This window comes from Lissotriton helveticus, chromosome 11 (genome assembly GCF_964261635.1).
Source record: "Lissotriton helveticus chromosome 11, aLisHel1.1, whole genome shotgun sequence".
Classification (NCBI taxonomy): Eukaryota; Metazoa; Chordata; class Amphibia; order Caudata; family Salamandridae; genus Lissotriton; species Lissotriton helveticus.
The window spans coordinates 489,295,957-489,309,434 of NC_136072.1; the positions used below are offsets into that span (position 1 = coordinate 489,295,957).

Below are 13,478 nucleotides of genomic sequence, written 5' to 3' on the forward strand. Positions count from 1 at the left end.
TTGCTTCACTTAAAGTGCTTCTTAGATGGCAAAATGGTGAAGGCATTAAACAGGAGTTCAAATTATAAGCTCATTCTTAATGGTACAAAAATATATTGCAAAACTACCTGGGGCTCCATGGATGGAATATGGACAAACTCAGGGAATCTCAAAATCTCAGTTAGAAAACATCCCATGGAGGTCGCAGTATTGACAGGAATATTCATAAAAGCATGTATGAACACCGGAAATGGCCCTACAGGAGTACTCTTTTATGTACTCCTACATTCCTTTATGAATCAGCCCCGAAACGTCCAAGTACATATTGCTAAAAGTGTTTTGTATTTCTCCTAATTGTACATGAAAATTCCCAAAATATTACCACTTTAGTCACATTTTAAATGCTTGAGCCAATACGAAAAGAGTGAAAGAGTATGTAAAAAAGTAATACTGGGGGTACTACTTTATATACTCCAAAAGGCCTATGTAACTAAGCGTTATTGTGTTTCTGAGAAAAAAAATGATTACAATGAGCTTGGTATGGGAGAGGCATTGTACTTGCTTGGAGAAGTCTGGTGTCTTCCACTGTTGCTCTACTGGGGTAACATAATTAAGAGGAAGGCTGGTTTGTACTTGGTGCTTCTGATGGAGAAACATAGACCCATAAAGAGGATGTCTGGATTTCCTTTCTGAATATCATGTGTTCATGTTTTACATGCTGACTGGATGTGATGCCAATTGTATCTGAGGTTTTCTTGCTTTTCATTCCAGTCTTTTCAGATAAGTGAAGAATACCCGTAAATGTTGATGATGGATGACATTCTCATTCTATTTGAATTTCACACACGGTCTATTTTGCATCTTTTTATTCTGGTAGTATTTGCTTATCCATTTTACGTCAGGCTTGGCAATGCAGCTTGTTTCCAGAGATTGGGCTATGCTTCAGCATCTTTGTCTCACTTATTTGTTTTAGTCAGACTACTTCACTCATTGCTTTAAGACTTATCAATTTTATAGCATTCCAGAAGAGCACATTTCTCTCACCTCATGCTACTTGTTGCTTGGAGTATTATTTTTCCTCCAGATGGGTGCTTTTCTTTCAAGGGTGAATTTTACAAATAAAGGCCTTTACATCGCATGCGGATTACAAGACGGTTGTTACAACAACTGCATTGTTACATTGCAGTACCATTACAACGTAAATTGTAACATCGACTTGCTGTAGGGGGCATGCTGGATTTAGGAATAGTATAATTTACTATTCCAACTCCAGTGTGCGCAACAGTAGGGAAGGTGTTGGAATAGTAAATTATACTATTCCTTAGGTTAGCGCGCCCCATTGAGCAAGTCGAAGTAATGACTTGCGTTGTAATGGTACTGTGATGTAACGACGCAGTCGTTGTAACAACCGTGTTGGAATCGCATGCTTTGTATGCAATGTGATGATTGTTTCCCGAGTTTATATCAGAAAGAGTACAACCAACATAATACTTTTTGTCACATTCAATTGATCGTCTCATACATGCATTCTAAACAGAAAGAGACCCGTTTGTCTCATAGCTGAAAGCTTTTTGTAATGTATTTTTCAGAACTTGATATCCAGCCTGATCCTAAATGGCTGCCTTATTACATTTGTATTTCTATTTGACATTAGGACACGCTGACCCCCAATTTGGCTGCCCAAAGTCTAAACAAAATCTGCAGCCTCATGAAACTTTGGAAAGGCTATACTGTGGTCAAGCGATCCACGTGCCAAAGAGAAAACTTACCCAGAGTCAGTCATCATTTCTTCATGTGCAACTTATGCAGCTGTGTCAACTCCAATTTGTGGACGGATGATGATGGAGGAGTCGGTGCCAGCCTCTGGTGGTAGTGGTGTGGGTGTTCAATGCCCTTCGATTGAATAGGGCATGAGGGGTGATGGAGGGGTCAATGCCCCTGACTTAAAGCTTGGCAGGCTCTGAAGCCTTTTGTTGGTGCAGCCCAGACCCCAGTCAGACCTGTGGCTAGTCTTGTCTCAAATGCCATGCTCGTGGTTCGATGCACAACTCCCTTAGAGCAGTGCTCTGCCATGGCATGAGGTCTTTTTTGGAACTTGTTTTTATCCTAAGTCACACCCTGTGCATTGTCTTTATCAGGGGCCTCATCTTGTGGAACAAAGCCCTCCCACTGATTTTCAGACTAGCTGGACAGCACAGACTGCGGACTGGGAGAGGGATATGCCATTAGGAGCCCGGACAGTCCTGCTTTTCATGTCCCTGGGCGCCGAGGGTATCTTCCTACCAGAAAATGCCTGGGATGCCAGATAGGTCCTGGCATTACATATTGATGTGTGTCTAGTGGCATTCTCTCCGGTAACAAAGTGTTTTCTTCAAATAGAAAGCAAGGCTCAGCAGGCAAGTGGAGTCATCATGGTGCGGGGATAGGCACAGATTACACACTTCATGGTGGTCTGTTCATGGATATTTGGCATGTCAGCAAGGACAATTATGGAATGGGGTGCATTCCATTAGCTGTGCAGCATTCTCAGGCTATGGTTGGTCAGGAACAGTGCTGAACCTTCGAAGAAAGACAGGCCCTTGATGACCTTGGCGAAGAGGACAGTCTTCGAAGGTACTGACGTTTGTGAGCATTAAGGAGAAATTGTGTTCAAGCTGTAAGCATCCCAACAAGGCAGGGTATAGGAAACACAGAAGGGCCTGACAAAAGCTTGAAGAAACAAAATGATGTTAGAGCCCGTTAGGTGCACGACTGAACCTGATCATAAAGAAAGAAAATCTATGATGAAGTTGTTGCCCATGCCCAATATACATCAAGAGGAGGAGTCACAGCATACCTTGTTACTTGAGAGACTTCTTCAAAGAAAAACAATTTGCAAATGTCTGGGCCCAACACTAGGTGGAAGGAATATGCTAAGCATGTGTATCAACAATAACAAAAGACACACACAAATAAAAACTCAAATAAACATGCCTTGGGTGAGGAGTAGTTAAAACATATATAAGATTGCACCATCATCTATCTTACTGAAAGTTGCTGCAAAATAAAAAGGTTAAGGTGATACAGGGTGACAGAAACGTGGTAGCACGTGTTTGCAGCCATATGAACACGATGTTAGGCCTTGAGTGCTGGTGCTTTGCTGCAGTGATGACACACATACTCACTATATGTATTTCGACAGTGTCCAATAGCCCATTTATTTATACCTTCTGGGCTGAGACCGACCCTCAGGGTTACAGAGACCTGGCGGGACCCAGTTTTTGGCAGGTTACTAGGAAAATAGGTGCTTATGACCAGTTATGAAGGTATGGTTTGTACCTTTTAAATAGCTTTACAAATGTATGAATTTCTTCTCTTTTAGAAGAAATAATGACTCTTATTTATTTTTTTAAAGAGGGGAAAACAGGGAAAATGAGAGAAGTGCATTTGTTTTAAGGCTTCTCCTTGGTCACCCTATCCTGCAGGCCCAAAACACTATCTATGGAAGGGAATTTCACCACTGCCAGTCTTTATGGCTCTGCATTTCCAGTGCTCTAAACCATGGGTGAACATTCTCAGAAGAGATGCCATTCCTCACTTGACTGCCCTAGCCAAAAATGTCTACAGAGAGTAGATGTAGAACAGGGGCAGTCCAGGTCCCCTACCTTTTCTGATAGAGGCCTGCAGAAAATTCTGAAATCCTTGCCAGAAGTTTACAATTATCTTCCTCCTTCTTCATCTTCTTCCCCAGGAAGATCCCATTTTTCAGTTTCTTGCCCATCTACGATATCCTCCTGGGCAACCCAGATTATGATGAAGAGCACAGAGGGTTTTCTGTAGCATCTCCTACTCCTAGGGCAAGTATATTCAACGGGAGGGTCTAAAGCTGATAATTTATTATTTATTCTGCAACCTTTAACTACCAGTCAAAGATGTTCAAGCAGGGATTGCTTTTGACAGTTTCACATGCCTCTCATTACTAGAGTACCCGTCATTCCAGCAGTGATTAATCTTCTTAAACGGGAGTGGAAAAATCGTGAAATAATTTCTGTTTCCAGATTGATGGGATGTCTCCACCATTTGGCAAAAGGGGTCTCACAACTCCCACAGACATTGGTTGTAGACCCTTTTTGGCTACTCTCATAGAGAAGCTTTCAGATCAGTTGTCTACCCAATCCAACTGATAAAAAAACAGAGTGCCCTAAAGAGATTGCATGCTGGACTAAGCATGGCTATGAGATTGGAGATATACACAGTCTAAACCTTCCAATCACTTGTCAAAGACTTCTAGGCTCTGTCCTTCAACATTCACAATGGAGATCTCATGCATCTCTTTGGTAAAATGGAGATCCAGGTGAAGCATTTATCAGATAATGTTTGATAATTTCAGAGCTTCAGCAATAGCCTCTTCAAATGCAGTAGCAGCAAGATGTCATCTTTATCTCCATTGATGGAAGGTTGATGCCGCCCAGAAGAGTTGTGAATTGTAAATGCCATATTCAAGGAACATATTGTTTGAAGAGGAGTTGGAGGAGGTGCTTTGGGAGTCTTTTAAATCATATAAGCATACACAGCCTTTTTCCATACAGGCAGAGACTTGCCGAGAGTGGGAAGAATTATGAAAATTACAAGAACAGGAAGCATGACTTATTCCACAACAGATTCAGAAAAAGGGGTGGTGATGAACAGAGTGTCTGAATTAAGCAGACCACTCCTACCCAGTCCAAAGATCAGGGCTTGATCCATCACCGTTATTTAGCTCACTGCACCATCCCAGCTCAGAACCTGGCTACATGCAAATTAGTCTGTTCCTGTCCCAGTGCATGATGGGAACAGGGCAAACCAAACTACCAGGCCAATTCTTATACTGGGAAGGAAACAAGCTTCCGGGGACCGGTTTCTGGCATTTCAGCCGTCGTCGGCCCGGCTTGCTTGAATCCTGATGGTGCAATGAGCAAGGGACTCACATCTGAGTATACCCTTCCACGCTTATGGTGGACAAAATGATTCAGAAAAGGGGGGTGGTGATGAACAGAGTGTCTGAATTAAGCAGACCACTCTTACCCAGTCCAAATATCAGGGCTTGATCCATCACCGTTTTTTAGCTCACTGCACCATCCCAGCTCAGAACCTGGCTACATGCAAATTAGTCTGTTCCTGTCCCAGTGCATGATGGGAACAGGGCAAACCAAACTACCAAGCCAATTCTTATACTGGGAAGGAAACAAGCTTCCGGGGACCGGTTAGTGGCATTTCAGCCGTCGTCGGCCCGGCTTGCTTGAATCCTGATGGTGCAATGAGCAAGGGACTCACATCTGAGTATACCCTTCCACGCTTATGGTGGACAAAATGATTCAGAAAAGGGGGGTGGTGATGAACAGAGTGTCTGAATTAAGCAGACCACTCTTACCCAGTCCAAAGATCAGGGCTTGATCCATCACGTTTTTTAGCTCACTGCACCATCCCAGCTCAGAACCTGGCTACATGCAAATTAGTCTGTTCCTGTCCCAGTGCATGATGGGAACAGGGCAAACCAAACTACCAAGCCAATTCTTATACTGGGAAGGAAACAAGCGTCCGGGGACCGGGTAAGAGTGGTCTGCTTAATTCAGACACTCTGTTCATCACCACCCCTTTTTCTGAATCGTTTTTGGCCACTATAGGTGTGGCAGGGTATACTCAGATGTGAGTCCCTTGCTCATTGCACCATCAGGATTCAAGCAAGCCGGGCCGACGACGGCTGTAATGCCGGAAACCGGTCCCCGGAAGCTTGTCTCCTTTCTGGTGAAGAATTGGCTTTGTAGTTTGGTCTGCCCTGTTCCCATCATGCACTGGGACAGGAACAGACTAATTTGCATGTAGCCAGGTTCTGAGCTGGGATGGGGCAGTGAGCTAAATAACGGTGAGGGATCAAGCCCTGATCTTTGGACTGGGTAAGAGTGGTCTGCTTAATTCAGACACTCTGTTCATCACCACCCCCCTTTTCTGAATCATTTTGTCCACCATAAGCGTGGAAGGGTATACTCAGATGTGAGTCCCTTGCTCATTGCACCATCAGGATTCAAGCAAGCCGGGCCGACGACGGCTGAAATGCCAGAAACCGGTCCCCGGAAGCTTGTTTCCTTCCCAGTCTAAGAATTGGCTTGGTAGTTTGGTTTGCCCTGTTCCCATCATGCACTGGGACAGGAACAGACTAATTTGCATGTAGCCAGGTTCTGAGCTGGGATGGTGCAGTGAGCTAAAAAACGGTGATGGATCAAGCCCTGATCTTTGGACTGGGTAAGAGTGGTCTGCTTAATTCAGACACTCTGTTCATCACCACCCCCCTTTTCTGAATCATTTTGTCCACCATAAGCGTGGAAGGGTATACTCAGATGTGAGTCCCTTGCTCATTGCACCATCAGGATTCAAGCAAGCCGGGCCGACGACGGCTGAAATGCCAGAAACCGGTCCCCGGAAGCTTGTTTCCTTCCCAGTCTAAGAATTGGCTTGGTAGTTTGGTTTGCCCTGTTCCCATCATGCACTGGGACAGGAACAGACTAATTTGCATGTAGCCAGGTTCTGAGCTGGGATGGTGCAGTGAGCTAAAAAACGGTGATGGATCAAGCCCTGATCTTTGGACTGGGTAAGAGTGGTCTGCTTAATTCAGACACTCTGTTCATCACCACCCCCCTTTTCTGAATCATTTTGTCCACCATAAGCGTGGAAGGGTATACTCAGATGTGAGTCCCTTGATCATTGCACCATCAGGATTCAAGCAAGCCGGGCCGACGACGGCTGAAATGCCAGAAACCGGTCCCCGGAAGCTTGTTTCCTTCCCAGTATAAGAATTGGCTTGGTAGTTTGGTTTGCCCTGTTCCCCTCATGCACTGGGACAGGAACAGACTAATTTGCATGTAGCCAGGTTCTGAGCTGGGATGGTGCAGTGAGCTAAAAAACGGTGATGGATCAAGCCCTGATCTTTGGACTGGGTAAGAGTGGTCTTCTTAATTCAGACACTCTGTTCATCACCACCCCCCTTTTCTGAATCATTTTGTCCACCATAAGCGTGGAAGGGTATACTCAGATGTGAGTCCCTTGCTCATTGCACCATCAGGATTCAAGCAAGCCGGGCCGACGACGGCTGAAATGCCAGAAACCGGTCCCCGGAAGCTTGTTTCCTTCCCAGTCTAAGAATTGGCTTGGTAGTTTGGTTTGCCCTGTTCCCATCATGCACTGGGACAGGAACAGACTAATTTGCATGTAGCCAGGTTCTGAGCTGGGATGGTGCAGTGAGCTAAAAAACAGTGATGGATCAAGCCCTGATCTTTGGACTGGGTAAGAGTGGTCTGCTTAATTCAGACACTCTGTTCATCACCACCCCCCTTTTCTGAATCATTTTGTCCACCATAAGCGTGGAAGGGTATACTCAGATGTGAGTCCCTTGCTCATTGCACCATCAGGATTCAAGCAAGCCGGGCCGACGACGGCTGAAATGCCAGAAACCGGTCCCCGGAAGCTTGTTTCCTTCCCAGTATAAGAATTGGCTTTGTAGTTTGGTTTGCCCTGTTCCCATCATGCACTGGGACAGGAACAGACTAATTTGCATGTAGCCAGGTTCTGAGCTGGGATGGTGCAGTGAGCTAAAAAACGGTGATGGATCAAGCCCTGATCTTTGGACTGGGTAAGAGTGGTCTGCTTAATTCAGACACTCTGTTCATCACCACCCCCCTTTTCTGAATTATTCCACAACAGGTCACAGCACAAGGGCGCCCACTTGAATTCTTTATCTTGTCAGCCAAGTAGTAAGGGTGGGCACGAGCAGTGCTTCTGACTAGTCTTGCTACATCAAGACCCCAGTTGGAGGTTGACTTCTTCCTTTTCAACAGATTACAGAAGAATAGGGACAACATTTTAGAAGAAAAAGGAGTAGAGTTAAGGATTGCCTGGTTAGGAGCTAAATTGAAGAAAAGAAAAACAAACAAAAAGAAGAAAACTACTACTGTACTGAAGAATCCACTTACCAAACTTCACTACAAGCTAATACAACTAGGTGATTTGAACTGACTTGGAGATTGTGTTGCATTAGCAATAGATGTAAATAGATTATTGGTTCAATTTTCGTCATAACAATAATAATGATCACTATAGTACTGATAGAATTTTATCTAGTGCCAGAATCAGAGCTTAGACTAAAGAACATTGCTAACACGCATAATTACAATACGTGGGAAGACCCTTTTAGTTACTCCCTGTAGGCTACAAGAAAGATTACTATTCTATTAATGTCTATTCCTGATTAATAAAGCAATACACTAATTCCATGAACACAAAAGACTGCTATGTATGCACATGCTTACCTACATCGGTATCAGAAGAATAAACCTATTACCATGTGCCTTATTCTTATGCTACTTTTTGCACTATCCTATTATCATTAGTTTATAAGAGAGGACACTTTGAGTATTTTTGTTTTAATCATGATCTAATACTTTCCAGTGTACCATCAATAGAAAGCATGAATTTACACTCACAAGCAAAGAAAATGAATACAATCTGGTACTATTTCTTTCCTCATAGACCCATAAATAGTGTAAAGGCTTATAAAGAAAATGTAACCTGTTTAATGCAAACTATAGAAAAGGCTTATATAATGGCTTTAGAAGAAAGCTACAATAACATGACACATGCTACTGACAAAACAAGTGATGTTCTAGAGAACGCTTAGAGGAAAGGGGAAAATGAATTTAGAAAGAAAATGGTTTACCCTAAATTGAGATTGGCCTGCCAACATAGGGAAAATATGGTTGTATAAAAGACAAACACCTAAAAGGCCTAGAAAATGTAGGGATTAATAGTTGTGAACACACTTCTGAATTGACTCGTGGATCTTGGCAAATCATCCAGGGAAAGGAGAAGGTTATTCCAGGGGTTATTATCTTTGTGGACATAATTCTTACTTTCTATTGACAGCTGACTGGGAAGGGATCTGCTATTTAGGCATACTAATTCCAAAAAGGTATCATGTAAAAACAATAGATGTACTGACATTAACACCCGGACATAGGCAGAAATGCAGTACACAACAAAAAACTGGAATCATAGGAGACATATTTGGAGCAGTCATTCAAACCTATAGGTGTCATCTTAAATGGCAAACCGATTAGAAAATTCTCAAGAGTTGGCAACAAGGACATCTGGAGCTTCACTTGTGATGAATAAAGAACTAATAGCTATATGATCGATGGTTTTATAAGACCATCTCGTAATAGACATTTTGCTTGCCGAAAAGGGCAGAGCGTGCAGAATGCTTAAATTAACTCACTGTTGCACATACATACCTGACGAGAGTAAAGAAATAGAAAGCTTTGCAAAGAATATTTCAAGTTTAGAACCTGAATTGCCTGATCTGGAAACAGTAATGGCCCAATAAGGATGGCAGGTGGAGTCCGCCAGCCACCCTATCGGGAATCGGGACCACCTGACAGGCTGTCAGTGGTCCCGACACAGGCATTACAATACGACCACCACTGCAGCGGTCGCAATGCCTATGTTTTCCATTGCGGAGGGTGCTGCTGGCTGCAGCACCCACAGCAATGCAAAAATGGGGCGCTTTATATATCCCTGCACTACGTGGCAGGTACCATGTGGTGCCTGCCACATGGTACAGGGATATGTAGGGGCACCGTAGGTGCCAGCAAGTGCCCACAGCTGACGGCCATGGGGGAAGGGAAGCCCGTTACAGGCCACCAAAGTTGCTTTCCGCCTGCCTGTCCATGGCAGGTTGACCGCACAGGTGGGTGGAACGGGACATCGTAATCCTTGTGGCGGTGCCTGGTAGGCACCACCACCATTGTAGGGCTTACAAGACCCTCCACAGCAGCTGCAGGCTCAAGGAGTCCATCAGATGGGTTGCTGTTGATCTTTCTGACCACCACACATCCGCCTGCCATTGAAATATGGCGGGTAGATGTGATGGGTCCGATGGCGGTGGGACTGCCCCAACAGGCTGTAGGTGGCGATCTCACCACCATTCTAATCGGGCCCCAGTTTATTTGAAAACTTTAGGAAAAGAATTACTACAATTGGCAATTGGTTTTCCATGTCCGGAAAGGGTATTTTAAAAGCTAATAATAGTGGGGCTCTGTCTTACATTTCTTTGTGCACAGTTCTTTGGCTGGAAATACATGCATCAGAAAAAGATGGAAAAGTTGGAAAGGAATTGGTATGAGAAGGATTTTAGGATTTAGGGGTATTATGAATGACGACTATATGTACTCATTAAAATGTAGAGGTCTAGAAAGAAAAAGGAGACTCAACTACTGAGAAAATTGCACTCTGAAATGGACACACAATGGGAACGTAGAGATGTTATGATTGTTTAAATCATCAGATGGGGGATTGAGGAAGGTGAAAACTTTTACGAAGGAGTTACCACATATTAATATAGAAATGTACCTTAACGTTAACATAAAAATGCATAATATATTACACATTAGAAAAATGTGTCTTTATTAAATGACCAAACCTGAAAATACTGTTTATTTCAGCAGAAAGCTTTCATTCCTATTGTTCTCTCAAAGCTAGGTGTCATTATTATATTATTATTCTGTGTCCCTTTAAGAAAGTAAATGTTTTTATAGTTAATGATTTAACATTATAACTGAACTGTAGAACGTGACCTCTTTGTGAAATGTGCTGTTTCTAGAGAAATGTATTTTTCTTTTCTTCACACCATATGAATTCACTGTATTGAGATTATTTTCTCCACCACATATTAATAATGATCTAGCATATTAATAAAAGAAAATGTTTGTTGCAGTTTAAATGTTGTGATCTAACCAGGACATACCAGATTTTAAATGTTTAATTTCATAGAGCAGCTCATTGTTACACAATGGCACACTACATAGCTAATACAGTAGGCTTGTAAAAAGGTTCCCATGATAACCTATATAGATGTAACTTTTTATAATACGTGGTAGCTATATCTGAATGACTTCATCTTGACATGGACGTTTACTGTGGGAAATCAAGGAGGAAGACGGCAGACCATCAGAAGATATTCATACATTGGATGTTGATGACATATTCACCTGTTTTTGCGACATGTTTAATGGCTTTTCTATATAGTATATGTTCCTAGCTAGAGAGTCAATGCATTCTATACACTCCTACCATGCCATGCCCCTTAGCACTTTATTCTGGTAGGTTGAATTGCCATAAGCTATTGCTAACCACGTTTCTTACACTAGGTGAGGAGACTTTTCTCTCTTTATGTTAATCATAGCTACTGTTGTGATTCCTTCCTTCTACCCATCTGAACAGTTGCTACTGCAGCTGTTTTTAGAACTCGGCTGAGTTTCCTGAACAACTCTATATTGGGAGTTTGACCTTTTCTTAGTTATCTGACTTTGCTCCAAAATTACTTGCCCTTTTCCAAAGGAACTCTGTATAGGTTCTCACTAGGATATGATAGGTCCTTTAGACTAGAAATGGGGGCTAACTTCTGAATGGAACATGCCTTTATTATCTATGCTTGTTCCAACCAAACTTTTTGGGGGAATATTTTTGTAATTAGTCAGTTTGACTAATATGAATAAGAGCAACAAAAATATAGACTAATCTCCTGAAGAGAAAATACATTTTTGAAACTTCACTAAAATTCTCTTTATTGACTGAACATCAAATGCAAATAGGGATGTTTATTTTAGGTGAAGCTCCATTCTAACACGGTGGCAAAGATTCATCAACTTAGGTAGGAGTGGAATCTCCAGGTTTTCTTAGAAAGTTTTAAGGTGACGACACCAGTGGACATTTTTAAGAGATTTCCGTCCTCGCAACACCACTGACAACCAGGTGCTCCTTTTTAGATCAGCACTATCAGTGGGTATAAGAGCAACATCACTGCCTTAGTTTGCCTCCTTTTTACACAACTGCTTTGATCTAGTCAAACTGGGGCCTTGTCTCTCCACTTGAGCCAACATCATATGTCGGATATCCCAAAGCCCTGCCTTGTTTTCTGATTTGTTCAATTCTTACTGGCCCACCAACAATAAACCTGAACTCTAACTAGATTGATAATTACATTTATTCTGACAATGCTTATGTCAAAGAACTTCCAAAATGTGTTCCCCTGCCTCTAATAGGTTCATCACTGAATGCAAAAAAATGGGTTCTTCTTTAATGTTGATAAAACTGGAATCTCTTCTTTGGGGCAGGCCAACTAAGCCCATGGTTACTGACTAGGGCAGAGTAACTGGGATCCTCCACGTGCAGGACAAAAAGGTATGCAACCAGGATGAGTGGTTCAACTGTAAGATCTACCACCATTAGTTAAAAAAACGAGATTATTGACCTGTGTACCTTCTAGTCATGTGTAAATAATTTGTGGCAGTGCAACACAATGTGATATTGCACAATTTCCTGGATAACAGAACGTTTTGCTGTATATCAATATGATTTTCAAGCCTGTACAAAGCGTCTTAAAACTCATTAGTCTATTCAGCTCCAGGTTCTCCTTCCATTGAAGGTAAATGCTCAAAAATGCTTTCATTTTTGAAACTCTAACAGTGGACAAGCAACAGTTTTCTCATCTCAGGCCTGAAATGAGTATGATCAATCGCCTCCAAGTGAGCATTGAAAAAAGTATGTGCGCACTGCAAACCTTACAAGACATCTTCCATGGTGTACAAAAACCTGGAGCAGGTTGTGTGATGGTCTACATGATAAACAAACAACTGTGCACAATTATAAACAATAGATATTGCAGAACAATTTCTAAGGAGACCCCCTGGCGAAATATGAAGACATGAAGTTTACAGAAAGCATGCCAGTCACAGTGCTACAAAGGGTCGGATGTCCATAGACTAGGAATAGGGATTTCCAAATAGCGATTTCACCTGCATCAACCTACCTCATGAATATTAATGGGGTAGGGCGCAGTTTGCGATGCATTAGGAATCTCAGCCATCACAGGGATGATGGTCTGCTGGGGTCAGCAGACCACCATGACTGTGATTTTCCTTAAATAAGTAATTAGTTACAGGATCACATTTTGGGCTTTGTCTATTGCCAAAAGCATTTTTTTCTGGTCACAAAAGGGTTAATTCTACAATTCAGCCCGTTTGCGACCACATTCTGCAATTCGGCCCATGTGGGACCGGAAAGTTGCTTCGTATATATGGCCCCTTACCACCAACCCAAAGCTGGTGGTAATACATTCGCAAATTGAAAGGTGTCCCCATGGGACCCATATACCTTTGTGAATTTTGGGAAAACATTTTTATCAGCAGGCAGTGATCCCATGGACCACTGACTGCTCTTAAAAAAATTCAACAAAATGTTTAACTTTTCATTGTTGAAACACATCCCGTTTTCCTTTAAGGAAAATGTGTTGCATTTTAACAAAAACAAAAAGCATTTATTAAAACGCTATCACAGACATGGTGATCAGCTGACTTCAGCATGCCACCATTCCTGTGTTGGCTGATGGGTCTTCATTGTTCGCACACTGCGACCTACCTCGTTAATATTCGTTA

General features: G+C 42.5%; 1 protein-coding gene across 1 annotated transcript in view; it reads right to left on the reverse strand.

The window, feature by feature from the left end:
• Positions 1 to 13,478, reverse strand: part of LOC144792911 (period circadian protein homolog 2-like) — a 385,755-nt gene that overhangs the window by 229,214 nt on the left and 143,063 nt on the right. The window lies entirely within an intron of this gene.